The sequence below is a fragment of the Chiloscyllium plagiosum genome, unplaced genomic scaffold, assembly GCF_037043375.1.
Source record: "Chiloscyllium plagiosum isolate Xiang-an unplaced genomic scaffold, Cpla_swu_hap1 HiC_scaffold_16, whole genome shotgun sequence".
Classification (NCBI taxonomy): Eukaryota; Metazoa; Chordata; class Chondrichthyes; order Orectolobiformes; family Hemiscylliidae; genus Chiloscyllium; species Chiloscyllium plagiosum.
In genome coordinates, this window is record NW_028270154.1 from 73313214 (window position 1) to 73336595 (window position 23382).

Sequence of the window (23382 nt, forward strand, 5' to 3'; positions counted from 1 at the left end):
ACCAAGTTTATTAACCATTTCCTCACTTATTAAGGGCATGAAGTTATTTTGAAATTTAGTCATGATTCTAATATAAGAAGCAACAGCTAACTTGCACACAGAAATGTCCCACAAACTGAAACGTACACTGAAAAACATTGACACTCAAGTTCCAAAGAGAAGCAAAAACTGAAAGTGTTTTTCTCGATGAGGTTGGTTTTGCTATGCTGCTCAGAGATGGGTTTCAGTTTTGATCTGTTTTGAATTTGCTCACCCTTTCAAAGATAAAACCAGAACAATGCTGCAGAAATTCAGCAAGTCTGACATCTGTGGAGAGAAAACAGAATTAACCTTTTGTGTCCAGTCACCGTTCTTCAGACCCTGCTTTTCAGTGTGTACAGGATAAAACAGTACCTGTGTCCAGCTCCAGGCCCAGAGGAACTGGAAGCTGCGTTTTGTGGAAGAGTCATCTGATTTTTAGGGGGTGAGGGAAAGTCGGGAGTTCTGTCAATATGGAGGCTGTGGCATGTGGGTGGTGAAAAGAGGGGTGAGAGAAATGCAAATACTGTAAAGAAGAGACAACCGTTTTAAACTTGTCTTCAAATGAATACTTAGCTAACTGGGAACCAGGAAAATCTGAAGTCAGTGAAGTATCAAGTGAATGTGGAATCCCTGACATAAGATTGCATATGTTCTTTGAGTCATGGAGGTCGACAATACAGAAAAAGGTCCTTTGGCTCATCGAGTCTGCATCAGTTGAAAACTTGCTAGTTTTGGCAACATCCTGGTAAGTCACCTCTGCACCCTCTCTGGTATAATCACATCTCCCCTGTGTGATTGCACAGAGCTCAACATTAACTCTGGGGTAAAATGCAGTGGTTGCTAGTGTAATGACAACTGTGTCAATTGTCAGATTTAAATATGAGATCTAGGGTTAGGTGTTCCATCTTTGTAATTATGCAGTGAAAACAAATTTAGTTGTGGCCAATTTGGAAGGTGTGTTTTGTCTGAAGAAGTACGTTTGTTATCTTGAAAAACATTGCACTATTTTATACCTGTTAAAGCAAACCTCCTAAACTTAATATAAATAATTTTCTAACACTATTTTGAAGAGGATCAGGGAATTCTCCCTTTTGTCTTATGTTCATTGTATATTACTTGGGTGTTCCGATTGTTTACAGTTCATTTTGTGCCAGTTTCAGTACTGTGGTATCTAAGAAACTAATGTTTTCCTTGTCTGTTGAGACTTTAATGGTAAATTGCTAATTATCAATTAATTCTTTCTAATCCTGCTTCTGTGTGAGTCCATACATGCCATACGTCAGCACAATTAAAGAAGGTAATGTTCTGTGACTACATAGCCAATAAGTGAGTTGGTAAGAATGATAAAAGGTTCTTCTGAAAATCAAATAGCAGCCCTTGTGAAAATCTTAAGAGGAGTTCTCAAGGGAAAGGAGGAGACTTTCTTTTGCTCTGACTTGCAGGCAACCTGACTCTATTTCTGCTTCTTTATTTAATGGATTTATAAATCATAAATGATCTGAGAAATGTTCACAAGCAGATAAACTAATTGAAAACAGACCACAGTTTCACTTCAACTGAAACCCATCTCTGAGCAGCATAGCAAAACCAACCTCATCGAGAAAAACACTTTCAGTTTTTGCTTCTCTTTGGAACTTGAGTGTCAATGTTTTTCAGTGTACGTTGCAGTTTGTGGGACATTTCTGTGTGCAAGTTAGCTGTTGCTTCTTATATTAGAATCATGACTAAATTTCAAAATAACTTCATGCCCTTAATAATACTTTGGAATGTCCAGAACCCTAAAAAAAATTAAATGCTCGCTCTTACAAAATCCTGTTTTTCCACTTTCTGTAACACTGGTATGCAGTATAATCTAAGTTTTGAAGATTGCTGTGGGACTACTAAATTGGATGTGAAAGTTTAGTAGATACTACACAGTTACTGTAAGAAACATAAAATACAGAAGCATTGTATTAACAACAACAAAATAGTTATGTGCAATACAATGTGATTCCAATAATATACATGCATCTTTAATCTTTAAAAATTCTATCTTTTAATGAGGAATTAATTTGACACAAAGAAACAAAATCTTAGAGGATCTGGCAGCATCTGTGGAAAGAGAAACGGTTAACATTTCAGGCTGAAGATCTTTCATCAGATGCTGCTAGACCGATGGAGCATTTTCTGCTCATAACTTAAGATTTCTAGCAGGTGCAGTATTTTGCTTGTATAAGAATGGTTTTTTTTCCAAAATAAATCTGAATTGGATAGGGACTTTACTGCCTGAAATTAATGAAAGCAAGGCAATATCTCATCTCATGAGTAGTAATGTTTTAGTTTTAACTCTCCATTTCAGAGAAAACATAAGTCAATGTGGAAGTGCAGGTTGTAGCACATTAACCAGCAAATAAAATAAATTAATTTTACTTTGTCAAGCATGTCAGGATGGAGCAGTGATCTGTTCAGACAACGAAGGCCAGCAAAACAATTCCCTTCACACGAAATGCAAATTACAAATAAGATACAGTAGTTTGCCATTTTGTTCTGTTTCCCTCTAAGTGAGCTGTTTTCTTTATGCAAACTTTAAGAATATTAAACATCAACCAAGTCTATGAATCACATATAGTAACTAGCCACTCATCATATGTATTATGAAATAGGAAAGTGTTCATTTGAAGCACAAGTAATTTCTAATTGTATCCTTTGGAGACCACACCTAACAGTTTGATTATGTATAATTTGGGCCAGTCTGCTGTATCATAACTCAATGGCAGAAATCTCTCCTACCAGCATGCTTGAAGACAGAGGGGCTTGTAAACCTTTTTTACTGCTTATTCCACCCTTCGCATTTTACAAAGATTGTTGGAGATGTTGGGTTGTCACTCGCCCTTGAGCCTATTGTGACCCCAGAATGGCCAAATCATGGTGACATGAATATCTCATCACACCCCACCTCATTTTACCCATGGCAGAGGGAGACCCAAATCAAATATCAGGTCTGCCAGCTTTAACTGCACTGACTGGTGTCGGGCAAACAGGACTAAGTAAGTCTCGTGGTCAGGAAAGAGAAATTACATCCAGAGTGAGACATAGCCTGAGTGAGTACATAGTTCTGTGAATTTGGAGGCAATGTGACCATTGCCTCCCTGAGCCACAAACTAAAAGAGCAGTATTAAATGTTTTAAAAATCAAATTAAGAACTGAGTAATTAAAACAGAGATGCCAGTCAAGCAATGTATCTGCATGATTTGGAAGCTGATGGACCCCTTTGAGTTCAACCGTGACCATGCCTGTGGCAAGTATTAGTTGCTTGAGGAACTCCAGTTCAGAGTTGATAAGCTGGAATATAACTGAACACTGTGACACTTCAGGGACGGGGAAGAGTTATCCAGACAGGTGATTCAGGAGGCAGCCATACTCATTAGGTTACTACCTCAATTTCAGTACGTGATCATGGACATAAAGATGTGAAGAAGAGTCAAGCAGGAAGAGAAATCCAGGACATCGTGTTGAAGGAATTTCAGCTCTTGAGCTTGTCAAACATGTTTGAGGTTCTTTCTCCCTGTGTGAATGACAATGGGAGCTATTGGGAGCATGAGCATACTGACTATAGCATTGTGGTATTGGGGTATATTCAAAGCCATTCAGTTGCTTGGAAAATAATGGAACAAGTTAAAGGCAGGGAAGGAATCAGCAAAGGTTAGTACAGTTTCCAGAAAAGTAATGAGGCTGGAAGGTGGGCAGGAGACAAAGAAATAGCAGAGGAACTGAATTGATACTTTGTATCAGTTTTCACAGTGGAAGGCACCAGCATCATAGCAGAACTTAAAGAAAGTCAGGGATTAAAGATCAGTGCAGTGCCAAACATGAAAGAGAAAGTTTTGGGAAGTTGAAAGGTCTGAAGGTGGATAAATCACTCAGACCAAATGGACCACACCCAGGGTTTTGAAGGAGATTGTAGAGCCGTTGGTGGTGATCTTTCAGGAATCACTGGAGTCAGGGAGGGTCCCAGAGAACTAGAAAATGGCTAATGTTAACATCTCTGTTTAACAATGGAGGGAGGCAGAAAACAGGAAACATTGGGTCAATTAGCCTGACCTCAGTCATTGATAAGTTTTTGGAGTCCATCATTAAAGATTGCGGAGTATTTGGAAGCGCATTGTGAAATGGAGCAGAGTGTGCATGGCTTCATCAAGGCAAGGTCAAGTCTGACAAGTCTGTTAGAAATCCTTGAGGAGGTAATGAGCAACTTAGACAAAAGAGACCCAGTAAATGTCATCTATTTAACAAGGTGTCACACAAGGCTTCTAAATAAGTTCAGAGCCCATAGTGTTAGGGGCAAGATGCTATCATGGCTGACTGACAGGAATCAGAAAGTAGGGATAAACGGGCATTTTTCAGGATGGCTTTTTCAGGAGTTCCACAAGGGTTAGTAAGACTACAACTGTTCATGTTATATATTAACAATCTAGACAAAGAAACTGAGGGCATTTTTACTAACTTTGCAGATGACACAAAGTTAAGTGGAGGGATGGGTAGTATTGAGAAAGTGGAGAGGCTGCAGAAGGACTTGACGTATCAGGTAAGTGGGTATCAAGAAGTGGCCGATGGAATGGAATACAGTGTGACAAAGTGTGAGGTTATGCACTTTGGTAGGAAGAATAAAGGCATGTTTATTTTCTAAACTGGAAGAGGCTTCAGAAATCAGAAGTGCAAAAGAACTTGCTAGTCTGAGATCATGATTCACTTTAGGATAATATTAAGGTTTAGTTGGTAGTTAGAAAGGCAAATGCAATGTTAACATTCATTTCAAGAGAGCTAAAATACAAGAGCAGAAATGTAGTGCTGAGGCTGTGGACGACACTCTTCAGATCGCATTTGGAATATTATGAGCAGTTTTAGGTTCTGTATCGAAAGGAAGATATGTTCATGTTAGATGGGGTCCAGAAGAGGTTTATCAAGAATGATCCCAGGGATGAAAGAATTGTCATATTAAGAGCGGTTGAAGACTCTGGGTATGTCCTCTAGTGAGTTCTGAAGAATGAGGGAGGATCTAATTGAAACTTACAGAATACTGAGATATTGTGGTTGTAGAGAAGATGTTTCACAAGTAGGAAAGACTAGGACCCAAGGTTAGAGCATCAGAGTGAAGGGACAACCATTTAGAACTAAGATGAGGAGGAATTTCTCCAGCCAGAGAGTGACCAATATGTGGAACTCATTGCTGGAGGAGCTGTTGAAGCAAAGTAATTCAAAACAGAGATAGATGGGTTCTTGATTATTCAGGGGATCAATAGTTATAGATTCATAGTCATAGAGATTTACAGCATGGAAACAGACCCTTCGGTCCAATCCGTCCATGCCTACCAGATATCCCAACCCAATCTAGTCCCACCTGCCAGCACCCAGCCCATATCCCTCCAAACCCTTGCTATTCATATACCCATCCAAATGCCTCTTAAATGTTGCAATTGTACCAGCCTCCACCACTTCTTCTGCCAGCTCATTCCATACACGTACCACCCACTGTGTGAAAACTTTGCCCCTTAGGTCTCTTTTATATCTTTTCCCTTTCACCCTAAACCTATGCCCTCTAGTTCTGGACTCCCCGACCCCAGGGAAAATACTTTGTCTATTTACTATATCCCTGCCCCTCATAATTTTATAAACATCTATAAGGTCACCCCTCAGCTTCCAACGCTCCAGGGAAAACAGCCCCAGCCTGTTCAGCCTCTCCCTACATCTCAGATCCTCCAACCCTGGCAACATCCTTGTAAATCTTTTCTGAACCTTTCAAGTTTCACAACATCTTTCCAATAGGAGGAAGACCAAAATTGCATGCAATATTCCAAAAGTGGCCTAACCAATGTCCTGTACAGGCGCAAAAAGACCTCCCAACTCCTGTACTTAATACTCTGACCAATAAAAGAAAGCTTACCAAACGCCTTCTTCACTATCCTATCTACCTGTGACTCCACTTTCAAGGAGCTATGAACCTGCACTCCAAGGTCTCTTTGTTCAGCAACACTCCCAAGGACCTTACCATTAAGTGTATAAGTCCTGCTGAGACTTGCTTTCCCAAAATGCAGCATCTCGCATTTATCTGAATTAAACTCCATTTACCACTTCTCAGCCCATTGGCCCATCTGGTCAAGATCCAGTTGTGATCTGAGGTAATCCTCTTCGCTGTCCACTACACCTCCAATTTCGGTGTTATCTGCAAACTTACTAACTGTACCTCTTATGCTCACATCCAAATCATTTATGTAAATGACAAAAAGTAGAGGACCCAGCACCGATCCTTGTGGCACTCCACTGGTCACAGGCCTCCAGTCTGAAAAACAACCCTCCACCACCCCTCTGTCTTCTACCTTTGAGCCAGTTCTGTATCCAAATGGCTAATTCTCCCTGTATTCTGTGAGATTTAACCTTGCTGATCAGTCTCCCATGGGGAACCTTGTCAAACGCCTTACTGACGTCTATATAGATCACATCTACCACTCTGCCCTCATCAATCCTCTTTGTTACTTCTTCAAAAAACTCAATCAAGTTTGTGAGACATGATTTCCCACGCACAAAACCATGTTGTCTATCCATAATCAGTCCTTGCCTTTCCAATACATGTACATCCTGTCCCTCAGGATTCCCTCCAACAGCTTGCCCAGCACCGACGTCAGGCTCACTGGTCTATAGTTCCCTGGCTTGTCCTTACCACCCTTCTTAAACAGTGGCACCACGTTTGCCAACCTCCAGTCTTCCGGCATCTCTCCTGTGACTATCAATGATACAAATATCTCAGCAAGAGGCCCAGCAATCACTTCTCTAGCTTCCCACAGAGTTCTCGGGTACACCTGAACAGGTCTTGGGGATTTATCCACCTTTACGCATTTCAAGACATTCTGCACTCTCTCCTCTAATATGGACATTTTGCAAGGTGTCATCATCTATTTCCCTATAGTCTATATCTTCCATATCTTTTTCCACAGTAAATACTGATGCAAAATATTCGTTTAGTATCTCCCCCATTTTCTGCGGCTCCACACAGTTATGGGGAGAAGGCAGGAGAGTGGGCTTAAGAAATGTAGCAGCCATAATTGAATAATAGGGCAGACTTGATGGGCTGAATAGCCCAATACTGCTCCTGTAAATTATGGTTTTACATATATGTAGAAATTAAAGAGAAACATTTTATGTCGAGCATGGTTAGAATGTGAAATTTGCTACCATGTGAATAGTTTAGATTAGATTAGACTAAATTCCCTACAGTGTGGAAACAGGCCCTTCGACCCAACCAGTCCACACCGACCCTCCGAAGAGTAATCCACCCAGACCCATTTCCCTCTGACTAATGCACCTAACACTATGGGCAATTTAGCATGGCCAATTCACCTGACCTGCACATCTTTGGTCTTTGGGAGGAATCCGGAGCACCCGGAGGAAACCCACGCAGGCAAGGGGAGAATGTGCAAACTCCACACACACAGTCTCCCAAGGCTGGAATCGAACCTGGAACCCTGTGAGGCAGCAGTGCTAACCACTGAGCCACCGTGTTGATGTGAATAGCATTAATGTATTTAAGGAAAAGCGAGATAAGTAGCTATATAACTAAAGGCTCGTAGGGATGTCAGTACTCAGCTATGTAGTGAAGGGTAGAACTGGAACCTAATTTTTATACTTTAGTAATATTGTATAATTACAGAGATGACATGCATTACCAAACTGACAATCATAAATGCATAAACGTTGCCTTTTTCTATACATGTAGGTGTGAGTGAATCCATAATTAATTTTCACCAACTGAATGAAACTGACCACCCACTTAATATATAATTAACAGGACAAAATGAAGAATGCCTGATCCTTTCAAAGTAGTGTTACAGAATCATTTGTGTTTAGACCCTTTGGCACCGTGATAGCGTCCCTAACTCTTGGCCAGATAGCCAGGTTCAAGTTCCACCTGTCCTAGACATTCAACATAACATGAAAAATATCTATGGAATTGTTTGTGTCAAGTTGAGAGGGGCTTGCTTAATGTTTAACACAATAAAAGGCAACTCTCAATAAGGTCCGACACTTCCTTTTGTGATTCTCTCTCAGGAAATGGACATCATCCTTAATTGCCCTTGAGAACATGGTACTGAGCTGCCACTTTGAACTGCTGAAGTCCATTTTCAAAGACAAACACACAATGCTGTTCAAGAGGGAAGATCTTGAACAATGACAGTGAAGGCATGGTAATGTAGTTCTCATTCAGAATGTTGTGTGGCTTGGAAAGGCACTTGCGAGTAGTGATGTTCACATGTATCTGCTGCCCTTGTCCCAGTTTAGTAGTCTGGGTTTTAGAATGGATTAATGGAGGAGCCTTGGTGAATTGCTGAGTACCGCTTGTAGTTGGTATAAATTGCTGCTTCTGCCAGTGCTGAAGGGAGTGAGTGCTTGTGAATATGGTGCCAATCACGCAAATTGCTTCGTTCTGGATGACGTTAAGTTTCTTGAGTGTTGATGAAATTGCACTCATCTGGGCAAGTGGAGAGTATTCAATCACACCCCTGATTTGTGCCTTACAGATGTGGACAGGTTTTGGGGAGACAGGAGGTGAGTTACTTTAGATTTTTAGATTAGATACAGTGTGAAAACAGGCCCTTTGACCCAACAAGTACACACCGACCCACCACCCATTCCCCTAAATTTACCCCTTCACCTAACACTAAGGGCAATTTAGCGTGGCCAATTCACCTAACCTGCACATTTTTTGGATTGTGGGAGGAAACCGGAGCACCCGGAGGAAACCAACGCAGACACAGGGAGAATGTGCAAACTCCACACACAGTCGCCTGAGGCGGGAATTGAACCCAGGTCTCTGGCGCTGTGAGGCAGCAGTGCTAACCATTGTGCTACCATGCCGCCCATAAACTTCTTGTAGGAATTCCAATCTCTGATCTACCGCTGTACTATTAATTGCAGAATCATAAAGTACAGAAGAGGCCCTTTGATCTATTGAATCTCTACTGCCAAAAATATATTACTATTTACACTAGTCCCACTTTACTGCACTAGACCTATGGAGGTGAATGTCATGGCATTTCAAGTACTAAGCTGAGTACTTTTTAAAGGTTGTGCGGTTTCTCACCTTAACAATCCTCCCAAGCAGTGAATTCCAGACCTCTGCCATCCTCTGGGTGAAAAAAGTTTTCCTGAAATCCCCTCTGAACCTCCTGTCTTTCACTTTAAAATTAATCCTCCTTGTTATTGACCCTTCAAGTAAGGGAAACAGCTGCTTTAGACCATAAGACATAGGAGTGGAAGTAAGGCCATTCGGCCCATCGAGTCCACTCCGCCATTCAATCATGGCTGATGGGCATTTCAACTCCACTTATCCGCATTCTCCCCGTAGCCCTTAATTCCTTGTGACATCAAGAATTTATCAATCTCTGCCTTGAAGACATTTAGCGTCCCGGCCACCACTGCACTCTGCGGCAATGAATTCCACAGGCCCACCGCTCTCTGGCTGAAGAAATGTCTCCGCATTTCTGTTCTGAATTTACCCCCTCTAATTCTAAGGCTGTGTCTACGGGTCCTAGTCTCCTCGCCTAACGGAAACAATTTCCTAGCGTCCAACCTTTCCAAGCCATGTATTATCTTGTAAGTTTCTATTAGATCTCCCCTTAATCTTCTAAACTCCAATGAATACAGTCCCAGGATCTTCAGCCGTTCCTCATATGTTAGACCTACCATTCCAGGGATCATCCGTGTGAATCTCCGCTGGACACGCTCCAGTGCCAGTATGTCCTTCCTGAGGTGTGGGGACCAAAACTGGACACAGTACTCCAAATGGGGCCTAACCAGAGCTTTATAATGTCTCAGTAGCACAACGGTGCTTTTATATTCCAACACTCTTGAGAAAAATGACAACATTGCATTCGCTTTCTTAATCATGGACTCAATCTGCATGTTTACCTTTAGAGAATCCTCCACTAGCACTCCCAGATCCCTTTCTATTCACCTTGCCTGTAACACTCACAAATATCATTTATTCACCTCTATCAGGTTCCCCCCTCACCTTTCTCTGTTCTAAAGAAAACAACCCAAATGCTACAGCAGGTAACATCCTCGTGAATTTCATTGAACTGAATCCCTACAGTGTGGAAGCAAGCCATCGGCTCAACAAGTGAACACCAACCCTCTGAAGAGCATCCCATCCAGACCAACCCCCTACCCCTATAACCCTGCATTCCACATGGCTAACCCACTTAGCCTGCACACTATGGTCAATTTAGAATGGCCAATCCACCTAACCTGCACATCTTTGGACGGTGGGAGGAAACCCATGCAGATGTGGAGAGAATGTGCAAACTCCATACAAACATTTACCCAAGGCTGGAATCAAATCGGGTCTCTGGAACTGAGGTAGCAGTGCTTGCCACTGAACCACTGTGCCACTCTTAGCACTTCCTCCAGTGCTATTACATCTTTCCTGTATGTAGCAATCAGAACCTCACACAATACACCAGCTGTGACCAAACTAAAGTTCTGTATAACTCCAACATGACCTCCCTGCTCTTATAATGTAAGCCACAACTTAAAAAGTTGTAAGCATCCCATCTGCCTTTTTAGCAACCTTACTAAGCTGTCCTGCCACCTTCAGGGATCTGTGATAGATATAAAAGAGTAACCAAGATCCCTCTGAACGTCCTAGTCTTGCCATTCATTGAGAACTCCCTTGCCTTGTTGCTTCTTACAAAGTACATGACCACTCATTTGTCGGTGCTAAATTCCATCTGCCACTGATTTGTCCATCTAATCAATCCATTTATAATTTCCTCTAACCAAAAACTCTCCTTACATCAACCACCCAGCTAATCTTTGTGCATTGGGTACAAAATCATGAGAATTGGCAAGTTGCTTTAGAATTTGTGCTGAAAGCCCTAACTGCTTGAGTTTAGAGCATTTCCGTCACAGCTGAGATCTTATAACCATAACCTAAGGTAAACCTAGCTGCAACAGTTCAGTAGTACCATCGAGTTGACTTTGCAGCTGTAAGGCATAAGCAGCTGAATGTGGTGTACAAAAGAAAACCTTTTCACCCAGAGTCTAATGGGAATCTGAAACTCACTGACTAAACCTGAAAGTCTAATAAGACTTAAGAAATATTTCGATGTGCATTTGTGATGACAAGGTGTACAAGGCTATGGGACAAGTGCTAGGAATGGGATTAAAATAGTTTAAAATAGTTAAGTGGTTGTTTTTGACTGGTACAGAAACGATGGGATGAACATAGAACATAGAATAGTAGAGCACAGCGCAGGAACAAGTGCTTCGGCACATGGTATTGTGTCAAAGATGACACCAAATTAAACAAATCTCTTCTCCCTGCCCTTGGTTCATATCCCTCCATTCCTAGCATATATCATTCCAGTCTTTGCATAAGGCCTTTATCATTGCTGTAGACCTATTCTACTTTATAATTATGACTAAGTGTTGCTCAAATAGAATTCACCTTGGAAACTACACGCTCAATAAAAGAACAATTGTTCCATTTCAGTACTTTCAGAATGGTGAAATGATACATACTTTCAGCACTGGAAGCCTAAACTTCAGTGTATTCCTTTCCTGTAACGTAGAAAGTGTTGTTTTTAGTGAGTAAATGCTGGCATTTAAGTATATGCTAATTGAAGTTAGTGTCTGAGTTGCCACAAGTTCTCATCACCTAGAAAGTTCAGAGGCATAGTTACAACTGCAGTTATGAGTCACTATTGGTACTTGTGCAGAATACAGTGTCCTATATTGCTGCTAACAGATTTAATTCAGACCAAATATCAAATAATTGAATGACAGTCACCATTAACCATTATATTACCAAAAGAAAAATCTAACATGTAATGGAAGTCACTTGAGTACGTATTCTGAGTTTCTGATTTGATCAGTGGTAAACCATAAATGTTCCTCCAGCTTTATAGGAGTAATGAGCTGAATTTTACCAGAAATCAGTTATGAATCAATTTAAATGAGTTTCATTAAAGGTTTTCCTCCACAACCCCTAGCACATTTCCTCATTCTTTCTTCTCACACTTCATTTCCTGTATACCAAATGTCTATTGTGCCCCAATTGTGTCTTTCCATGTGCTGCAGGTAGAAGTACTGGCCATTGCCAGGATGTCCTGCAATTTCTGGTGCCATCTTTAAAGAGCAACCATGGACTCAGTCAAGCACTGATAGTCCACAATTTCCATACACATTTCCCTATACACATCAGGCAGCAGGAAATTGGCATCCCACTCTGCTGATATAGGTCTGGAGGTTTTAATGGATGAGGTAGAGATGTGCACCCAATTGCTGTCCAGGGAGCATACCCTGAGATGTTTATGCTTGGTATCCAGGATGTGAGGAGGACCTCAGTTGTGTCTTCTGGAAGGAACTCTTGAGCTGTGCACTGTGTAACATTTTTGTTTGCCAAATATATGTTCATGTAATTTGTTGTTTCAGATCAGAGTGCAGCCCCTCTGTTTAAGAAGAGTACAAATAACTTTTTTTTTGTTGCAGCTCGACAGCCTTTACAATTCAGCTGAAACATGGATCGCATAAGATCAGAATCCCTCTTGATTGCAGATGATTGAGAGCTCTGCGCTGTCATCAGTTAGTATTGGTGGAGAGCTGTAACAAATACCTCAATACTTCCAATGAGATTGTAATTTATTCTCAAATTGTTCAAATTAATAGTTCCTAAAATACCCCTCATGTCATATGGGTAGGTGTCTCTCAGCAGTCCTCTAGCTCCCAAGCATAGTATCCATGTGTAAGAAGCCTGTATGATCCCAATACTTCAGTTTGGATAATTTTCGGACTTCCAAAGCAGAAAACCTAAAGTCTGGAGTCTGAAGATCAAACAGCGCCAAATGAAAAATGTTCTTAGTTCCAAGACAAGCATAATGTTTGTCAAGACCTGGCTGCCACTGCTCAGACATACTCCAGCACAGAACAGTCAATGGCGGAGTCCATATGTATCCCACAAAGCTGTGAAGTCCGTGGTGGAGTGCTCCCTTCAGTATGTGGTCAGTTGTCCCAAATCCACATTTGCAGTTTCTCATATTAAGCTGACTGCTGTTAAAGGTAGGCTCTATTGCAAGGTGTTATAGTTTTTAAATATGCACTTACCTACGTGCCCTTGATATTTGCTTTCTCAACATTATTGAACATCATCACTGCTCCTAATGCCCTACCGCCTTTATACTTTGTTGTGTTGTGAATTACATTGTCCCTCTTTTATCCCCATTTGCAGCATGGTGTTGTCACCACCTCAGATTTGAGGGTATGAATGCCAAAGGGATATACAAGGAACAAGTCCAATGATATCTCGAAGAAGATCATAGACCTGAACTGAGCAAGAGAAAGGAATCCTGGTACAACAAGCCATGTTCTAGTCCTCAACAGTTGTCATGGAGGTGATTCAACTTTTCAAAGAGTTACTCGTCACAGCACCTCTGAGGTCAACCTCCTCCTATGCAACCCAACTCAACTTCCATAACCCACATAGCTTCCTGGTTTGTTATGGTACTTGCGTGCCCATTTACCTGCGCTACAATGCATTGAACCAATGTACCCTATAGTGACAATCACGTGTAAAAAAACATATTTTCAAAAGTAGCTCTTAGTTGATAACGTTTTTAATTTTCTGATTTAAAAACTCATTTTATTGCTGGCCAGAAAATGGAGTCTGTTTTTCCAATGCAGGTGTAGGGAGGTGCCATTAAAAACAACCATGTGAGAGAATTGCTTGTGAGAAGAAAGCCTTTGGGAACATACTCAAAACATTTCAATTACTTGTATTATTGCTTGCTTTAAATTCATATCTTGTTTTTCTCATTTGTTTTCTACAATAGAGAGGAAAAAGGATTCAGGTGATGTTTTACCATTAAGCTGGGAAGTAATATGAAAACATATTCATGTTCTCAGATAATCACAGCAGCTAATAAAAGTATCAATCATCCAGACACTTTAAAATATTAATAGCAGAAAGCAAAAGCACTTGAAACATCTTGTGTGAATAAACATTGTGCATTTGATAGCCTTGGTTTTCAGATCTTTTCTATCAACAGGCTGATGGATGTCTGACCTCTAAGCCAAGCCTCATTATGTGTAAAATAAGTTCTTTTCATCCTCTCTCACTACTTCCTATGTCAATTATTTTATCATGATCTAATTGAATGGTGAAACAGGATTAGGGGGAAAAACGAGTTCCAATCCTATCCAATTTCCCACATTAAGTAATTGTTTATCATGCCTTGAAACATCTGATTTGGTTGACAATTCCTGCCCTCCTCTTGGTGTCTTTCAGAAATATAATTCTTACTGCAAGGCTTTCTACTACATCATGTTGCTGAGCACAACTTAGAGTGTTATTGTTCACTAGACATCACACTAAGACTCCGAGGTTACTATCAGTTCAGCTAGGCCTATGTGTTTGCTACATCAGCATTTTAGCTGTGGATTCAATTTGATTCCAAAACCCTTCTTACTCAAGAAAATCAAAGTAAATGAGCTATACATTTAAACCAGCTAAATTTGTTCATCCTGTCTAATATAATCACTTCACTTACTGAACATTGCTTAAAATGTTTATTGGTCGTACTTTCTTTTTCTCTCAGTGAATTGTTGTGGGAGTAACCCATATTCATTATTTTTCACCAACATCATCAATTATTACAAGGCCATATCTAGAATACTGTAAGCAGTTTGGATCTTCTTTAAGGAAAAATATCATTTCATTGGAGGCAACTCAGAAAAGGTTCAATAGGATGATTGTCTTAAGAGCAAAGGCTAAACAGGTTGGAACTTTATCCATTGGAATTTTGAAGAATGAGAAGTAACCTCAATGAAAGATACAAATTCTAAAGGGGTTCGACAGAGTAAATGCTGAAAGGATGTTGCCCCTTATGAAAGTGTCTAGGACCAGAAGACAAAGTCTCAGAATAAAGGGGTGCCAATTTAAAACTGAGCTGAGGAGGAATTTCTAGGAGGGTTGAGAGTCTTTGGAACACCTTGCCACAGACAGCTGTGGGGACAGAGTTTTGTGTATATTTAGGGCTGAGATAGATTTTTGATCAGGAGGATAATCAAGGGTTACCCTCGAATACAGGGAAAGGACAGGAATATGCACATGGGAATGTCATACAGCCATGATCCAATTGAATGGCAGAACAGAGTTGAGCTGAAAGATCTACTTCTGTTTTCTATTTCCTATGATCTTAAAAGATCTTGGTCATGATTCAACACTTTTTTTTAAATCTGCTCATAAGTAGCACTTAATCTTACGGATAATGAATTCCTCAGAAAGCCAATGAAAAGTTGCTGAAGAGGCCCCAATCTCTCATTGCTCTGGAGGAAAATCTACTCATGGTTAAAACAGTCTGAGAGCTGGTTATTCCAACACTCTGCTCTTTAATGAGCTGAAACTCCAGGTTAAATTAAAGTAGATCCTATCAGCAAGGAGGTGACCTGTGGGTGTAGCTTGCCAGCTGGAAAATGGTCAGGACAATGCAAGTCTTTTGGATCATTGAGTTTAAGGAAGGGATATGATCCCGATCTGTGGCAGAAGTAGAATAGAAAGAGGCTGCAAGTTGTTATTCTGAGATAAGAGTGTTGTTTAGGTTTCCCTTCACCCAAAAGCTATAAACTTTAATTTTCTTGAATGGTATGCCAAGGGAGTTTTACTTGTTAAAAAAAATTGGAAAATTTAGCGAAATAAATTCAGCGAAATAATGATTGTTTTCCAATGATTTGTTGATCTGCCTCACTTTCTATAAGTAAATATTTCTCTTTTCCGCCCCCCCCCCCCCCCCCCCCTTCCTTCCTGATGTGTGACAACACTTTCCTGTGCATGCTTTTATTTAAAGCGAGTTATTACCATTACACTCCGTGACATGATTTCATTTCTGTTCCGGTATCTTGAGTCAGCATCCACCAGTTGAGACACAATTCTAGAACCACTCGCTTGCTTCAAGATTCTTGGGCTTGGTAAAAGAACAGTCTATAAAATACCTAATAGGAGCAAATTGCTGCAGATGCTGGAATCTATACTGAGGACAAAAAATGCTGTGTGCCACTGTGCTGCCTGTTGGAGGTTCAAATCACTCTCCCAAGAGATTAGAACACAGGCTACACTGACATTTTAGTGTAGTATGGAGGGAGTGTTGGATTGCTCAGAAGTTCAACCTTGTCCGTGTTCTATGGTCTATTTGAAGAAAAGCTAGGTAATCCTCCAAGTTTCTAAACAATCTTCAATAAAAATATTATCTACTCATTGTCTCATTATTTATCGGAAGATGCTGCTCACAACTTATAAGATTACGACAGTGGATATACCTCAAATAGCACTTCATGGACTGTAGGGGTCTTTGGAACTTTGTAAAAGTGCAAATTATTTCTTCAGTTACGTCATTTTTGTTTTTATATTTTGTAATTTTAATTTGTGATATTTAATTCACAACAGGAAGTCTCAGCCTTTGTGTGAGAGCCTCACATCACCTCGCTTGGTCGGCAGGGAGTCTTCCCTGGGATTAAAGACTCCAATGTGGTGGGGGGAGGGGGGAATCATCCTGCTCCACTCTCTCTTCCTCAAAGGCTGCTGGTGAACCAGAGAATGGCAGCTGTACATTGCAGATAGCGAGTGGCAGTGATGACCAATCAGAGGCCCAGAATCAATAAGAGATCCCAGGCCACGGGGTGAGATGAGTATCAGATGGTGAGATTCAGAAGGGGCAGGAGGATGGTTCAATGTACACATACAGGATGATTTTCAATGCATGTCCCTCCCAAACTATCACCATTTCCAATACCAGGTCCCTAAATGAGGGTCCATATACCACTACCAAACACCCTATGAGTTTACAAGGAAACCCAACAAGAGTATTAGTTGGGGAGAGAGTGAGGTCTGCAGATGCTGGAGATCAGAGCTGAAAATGTGTTGCTGGAAAAGCGCAGCAGGTCAGGCAGCATCCAGGGAACAGGAGAATCGACGTTTCGGGCATAAGCCCTTCTTCAGGAAGAGTATTAGTTGACCACTCATAGGCCTGAATTGGCAGTGGGACAGGATGGCCATAGCTGAGACGTCCCTCTCAGGATTTAATCAGGGCAGAGGCAGAAATAAAATGGAGTCCTCACCCATTAAATGCTACCCCTCCCACACTCACCTTGAAGCTGATGTCCCTTCTCAGTGGCTGGGAAACCAGTGCTGAACTGCCTTCACCATGAATGGAAGCCATGACACTATCTTGCAATACTCGGGCAATTAGCAGATCGAGAGCGGGGCCTTCAGCTATGTTCACTGAAAGAGCATATCCCAACTATGGGAGCCACTCAGAAAGTTGGTAACTCTTCAATCCCAGCAGCACTGCTAAGAGGATGGCCACTGCTTGCATTGCACCTGGTCCCAGGACTAAACCAGTGAAACAGATCGGACAGACTCACCCGGGCCATCAGGCTGTGCCTGCTTTCTGGGCATGACAGGTTTTGTTTCGGGGGGGGGAGGGAGGGATGGGGGAGTGGTAGCGGTGTGATGCCTGATTTCACCAGGACTCTGGAAAGTAATTGTAAGTTGCTGCCTTATGCACTTTTTGCATTCATAGAGTCATTAGAGCATACAGCATGGAAACAGGTCCAACTTGACTATGCCTTTAAAGTTTCCCAAACTAAACTAGCCCCACTTGCCTGCGTTTGACGTAGATCCTTCTGAACCTTCCCTATTCATGTACTTATCCAAATGCCTTTTAAATATTGTAACTGTACCTACATCCAGCAGTGGCTCTAACCTCCATAATTAAGAAATGCATCAAGATGTTAGTCATGGCTCATATAAACTAGCCACCCAGCCTGCCTCGATCCCTTGCAATTTGCCTACCATGCAATGGTCCACAGCAAACGCCACCTCTCTAGCCCTACACTCATCCCTGGAACATCTGGATAATAAGGGTACCTACATCAGGCTTCTACTTACACTGCGATTCTGCCTTCAACACTATAATTCCCAACCAAACTAATCTTCAAATGCTGAGTCCTAGGTTACTGCTCCATCCTCTGCAACTGGATCCCTAACTTATTGATCCACAGACTGCATTCATAGGCAACAGTAGCTCCTCTATAACAATTCTCAACACCAGGACCCGGCAAGGATGCATACCCAGCTCTTATTGTACTCCCTGTACACTCATGACTTGTGTGGCCAAATTACATGTGAAATCCACCTACAAATTTGCTGATGACACCACTGTTGTAGGCTGGATATTAAACAATGATGACACAGAATACAGGAAAGAGATAGACTGCTTGGTGCCATGGTGTAAAGATAACAATCTGTCCCTCAAAGTCAGCAAAGCTAGAGAGCTGATCATTGACTACAGGAAGCAAGGAGTGCACACCCCTACCTATATCAATGGAGCTGAGGTGGAGATGGTCGAGAGCATCAAGCCCCGAGGAATGACAATCACCAACAACCTGTCCTGGACCACCCACATTGATGTGACAATTAAGAAAGCACAACAATGCCTCTTCTTCCTCAGGCGGCTAAGGAAATTTAGCATGTCTGTAAGAACTTTCACCATCTATTATAGATGTACCATAGAAAGCATTCTGTGTGGATGCATTATGGCTTGGAAAGGCAACTGCTCCGACCAGGACTGTAAGAAATACAGAAAGTTGTGCACGTGGCCCAGTTCACCACACAAAGCAACTTTCCATCATTGCCTACACTTCCTGATGCCTTCATCATCAAAGGCCCCTCCCACCCTGGTTACAATCTCTTACATCAGGCAGAATAGACAAAAACTTCAACACATGGACCAACAGGTTCAAGAACAGCTTCTTTCCTGCTGTTATTAGACTTCTGAATGTACCTCTCAAATTTAAAATTTAATGTTGATCTTACTTTAGTGAATCTTCTTTGCAACTGTAACTTTGCATTCCTCAGTCTATTCAATCACCCTATGATCTTTGCATGTTATGATCTGCCTGTACAGGTTGTTCTGCTAAAACGCCCATTTGTCAGCATGAATTGGTTATAACGCAATTGATGAATTGTGGACGTTGTGGTTTGGATAATGCAAACTTTCTATTGAACGGGTATAACAATTTTCTATTAGCGATCTTCTATAGCGCAATTTACAATAGCCCGAGGTCACTGAGGAATACAACTGTCGTGTTAGCAGAACGACCTTTACTACACATAAAACAAAACTTTTCGCTGTACGGTAAATGTGGCAATAATAAATCAAAATCAAATCAAAATTCCACTGACAGTTTATTCCACAAACAAACCTCTGTCTCTGTGAAGGAGTCCTTAGGTCCCCCTTAAATCTTTCTCCTTTCACTTTAAAGAAAAAAAACAGTTTTGAACTCCCCCACCCCAGAGAAAAGTCCTTTACTATTCACCTCATCTGTGCCCCTCATGGTTTGATAAATCTCCATAAAGTCACCCCTCAACTTTCAACGCTCCAGTGAAAATGCCATTCACTCTTCATGCTCATCTTGAAGGCTGCCGTACAGACTGCCAAAGTAGTCACTGTGAATATCCTGCTTGCTCCCTGTCTTCCCCATTCCTTTTTACTATCTTCCCCTTGTGGTTTTATGTTTTGACATATTCAAGAAGTGTTGTTTGGCCATCAACTGCTTCCTCCTGAGTAACACCAGATTTCGGAAAAAGGTGACTTACCACTTATACTTGCAGCTTGGATACAGGCGCTGAACATACAGTCAGTTCTTCTATTGCATGATGGTTGTGTTCTTGTGCAACCCCACGTTATAGAAAAAAAAATCACACTTTAAAATCAATATTCAAAGTGTTGGCACTGTAATCATGTTACAGCCAACACACATTTTAAAAGTTTGCACTTTAGAAACAGCATCCCTGATTCATCAATCGCGTTACAGTGAATTTGCGTTGATGAACCACACGTTATAACAGAATGACCTGTACTTCAGAGACTGATATGGAATGAGGGATAAAGTATGTCTGCATTCAATAAGCACATCAGGGCAATCAACCAGTTAGAACGGAGAACAGTACAGCATAGGAAGAGGCCCTCTGGCTCACCATGTTTTTGCTTTGGAGATGTCGGTGTTGGACTGGGGTGTACAAAGTTTAAAATTACACAACACAGGTTATAATCCAACAGGTCCAATCCAATTGGAAGCACTAGCTTTCGGAGCGTCGCTCCTTCATCAGGTGGTTGTGGAGAACACGGTTTTTGCTGACCGAGATACTATTCTAAATGAATCCTGTCTTCCTGCACATGGTCCATATTCCCTCTATTCTCTGCTTATGGTCTCCTTGCTTCCTGGTTTCAGTGTAGAATCAGAGCAACCTCATTAAGGTGGTACTACGTTGTTAACTAACCAGCCCAAACTTTGTGTGGTGAGTTTAATTGGTAATGACTGTGTAAACATTGCAATTCTTCATGGGGACGTTAATGACGAGCTGCTGTCTTTGTCACTCTAGCAGCATATTAATGGAGAATCACAGATTTTGGGATATCTTTTCCTCTCCATGATTTACAACTTAATTTAGACATTAATAATGTAGAATGAACTGAACTAATTTGATAAGCAAATTCCCGTTTTGTGCATTTCTTAAAGCGATGCTATCGGATTAGAAAGTTACTTTTCTTTCTAATTCTCTTTTGAAATAGATGAATTAATCTGTTCCTCTCTCGTGTCTGTAACAGTAACTGTGTATATCTAATCCAAAATAATTTGTCAAGAGTTGTCATGAATTTCACAGATACCAACTGGCTAAATTTGACATTTACAATAGGAAGTCAAGACACAAACAGTTGATTAAACACTTGGAAAAAAAATGAATCCACAGCCAGGGACTGGATTCAATACGTACTGGATTCAATACGTACAGTTGTTTTGAAGACTTGTTATTGAAACTGTTAATTTATAATACCATTAACTGGGCATGTTTCTTGAACTTATTGAAAGAAATGCATTGCAAAGCAAGAAACACTAGCTACAGCAGTAACAATGTTTTATTGTTTGGAACAAACTGCTTGTATAGAACACCATATCTGCAGCACTTTCAAAGAGAAGACACATGACCCAGTTTGTAGGTGAAAAAAAACATTTTAGCTCAAACATTCAGGGAGATAACTTGCTGAACCAACAGCTTTCACCTTGTTTTTCTCCCTCTCATTTTTCTGAACACCATTCACCAAATTTGAGTTGAGTTGTAAACCAGCTAGGAAACCTCTTCACCACAAGAGAAGGATTCCCAAAGGAATATTCAGAATCTTCACCACTGTCTCCAGAAAATGAAACGAAGCTAGGTGTAACTAATTCAGAAAGACCACAGTGACAACAGCTTGTGTGTGTAGTGTCATTAGCTACATGTGGATAAACTGTGAATAATTACTTTGCCTAAATTTGCTTGATCAAAATAATTTTAATGTAACAATCTTCAAAGGTTTTATACTTTCCCTAGGTTAGGAGGTGTGCGTGTATCTGAATGTAAGCAAAAGTGTGTGTGTTAACACTTTCAAGAGGATAGTTTAAACCTTTTGATAATTGTCATTATATCTTTTGTGATAAACTGATTATTTATTCATTACTTAAGGAACCTGGCTGAGTTGTTTTAACTGTGGAGAAAGAAATGGAGGGAAATCATGTCTCACAAACATGACTGAGTGTTTTGATTAAGTAACCAAGAAGAGCAGTAGACATTAATTACTTTAGTTGAGAGTGGGGTGCTGGAAAACCACAGCAGGTCAGCCAGCATCCAAGGAGCAGGAGAATAGACGTTTCGGTCAAAAGCCCTTCATCAGGACTTTAGTAAAGCCTTTGTCAAGGTTCCACATCACACACTAATTAGTAAAGGTAGAGCATGTGTGATTTAGGGTGAGCTTGCCAGTGATACAAAATTGGCTTAACAGCAGGAGACAGAGAGTGATGATTGAGTGTTGTATTTCGAACTGGAGGCCTGTTACCCACAGTGTTCCAAAGAGAGGTCCATTTTTGTTTGTCATTTATATAAATTATTTTGATGAGAATATAGAAGGCACCGTTAGGAAATTGATGGATGACACCAAAGTTGGCAGTATGATGGACAGTGAAGAAAGTTGTCTAAGATTACAAATAGATCTTGATCAATTCAGTCAATGGGCTGAAGAGAGGCAGATGGAGTTTAATTTTGGTAAATGTGAGGTATTGCATTTGGTAAAAGGACTTATACAATTAAAAGTAGGGCTTTGGGTAGTGTTGTAGAACAAAGAAATCTTTGATATTTCAGGTATATAATTCTTTGAAGTTTGTGTCACATATAGACAGGGTTGTTAAGCAGACATTTAGCACGCTTGTCTTCTTTGCTCAGAGCCTTTGAGTATGGGAGTTGGGACTTCATGTTGAAGTTTTACAGGACGGTGGTGAGACCTATTTTGGAGTACTGTGAGCTGTTCTTTTTGCCCTGTTAAAGGAAGAATATTATAAAGCTGGAGAGGATTCAGAAGAGATTTACCTGGATGTTGCCAGGATTGGGTTACAAGGAGAGGCTGGATAGGCTGGGACTTTTTCACTAGAACTTAGGAGGTTGAGGGGTGACCCTCAGGTTTATAAAATCATGAAGGTTACATATAAGATGATTGGCAGATGTATTTTCCCTAGGGTGGGGGATTTCAAGACAAGGGGACATATTTTTAAGGTGAGAGAAGAAAGATTTAAATAACACAAATGGAATTTTTTTAATGCAGCGAGTGCTCCGTGTGTGGAATCAACTTCCAGAGGAAGTAATGGGTGCAGGTACAGTTTCAACATTTAAAAGACATTTAGGTAAGTACATAAATAAGAAAAGTTTGGAAGGATATGGGCTAAGTGCAAGCAGCAGGGACAAGTTTAGTTTGGGATTATGATAGGTGTGGACTAGTTGGACAGAAAGGTTGTTTCCGTGCTGTATGACTGTATGTCTCTATGACTCTAATACTTCAGTATATACAGTTTATTATTGGCAAAATCATCTCATTTTAAGTTCAGTTTTGTTATGAGCAGTGGAGTACTGGGCTAGGAAAAAGTATCAGTTCGCCCTCCTAATTTGGCTGTTGCATAGTGGATGGTCCACAAAGTACCCCTGAAGAAAACCATATGAGTTGACAGTTTTATAAAACAAAATCGAAGAACAAAAAAAAGCCTAAAGAATTTTGGATGCTAAAAATCCAAAAAAAAATCAAATTTCTGGTGAAACTCAGTAGACCTGGCAGCATCTGTGCAAAGAAAGCAGTATTAACATTTTGCATCCAGTGATCCTTCTTCAGAGCTTTAAGGAACAGACTAGCTATCTGACTATTATTTACTCTTTCACTTCGCTTTTATCAATCTTTAACCAAGGAGGCACACAACTAC

General features: G+C 40.8%; 1 long non-coding RNA gene across 1 annotated transcript; it reads left to right on the forward strand.

Annotated features, from left to right (window-relative positions):
* The first annotated feature begins 249 nt into the window (after positions 1–249).
* Positions 250–14063, forward strand: LOC148147576 (uncharacterized). The gene is made up of 2 exons (XR_015759819.1): positions 250–766; positions 13280–14063. It is a non-coding gene; the product is annotated as an uncharacterized LOC148147576 (long non-coding RNA).
* The last annotated feature ends 9319 nt before the right edge of the window (positions 14064–23382 follow it).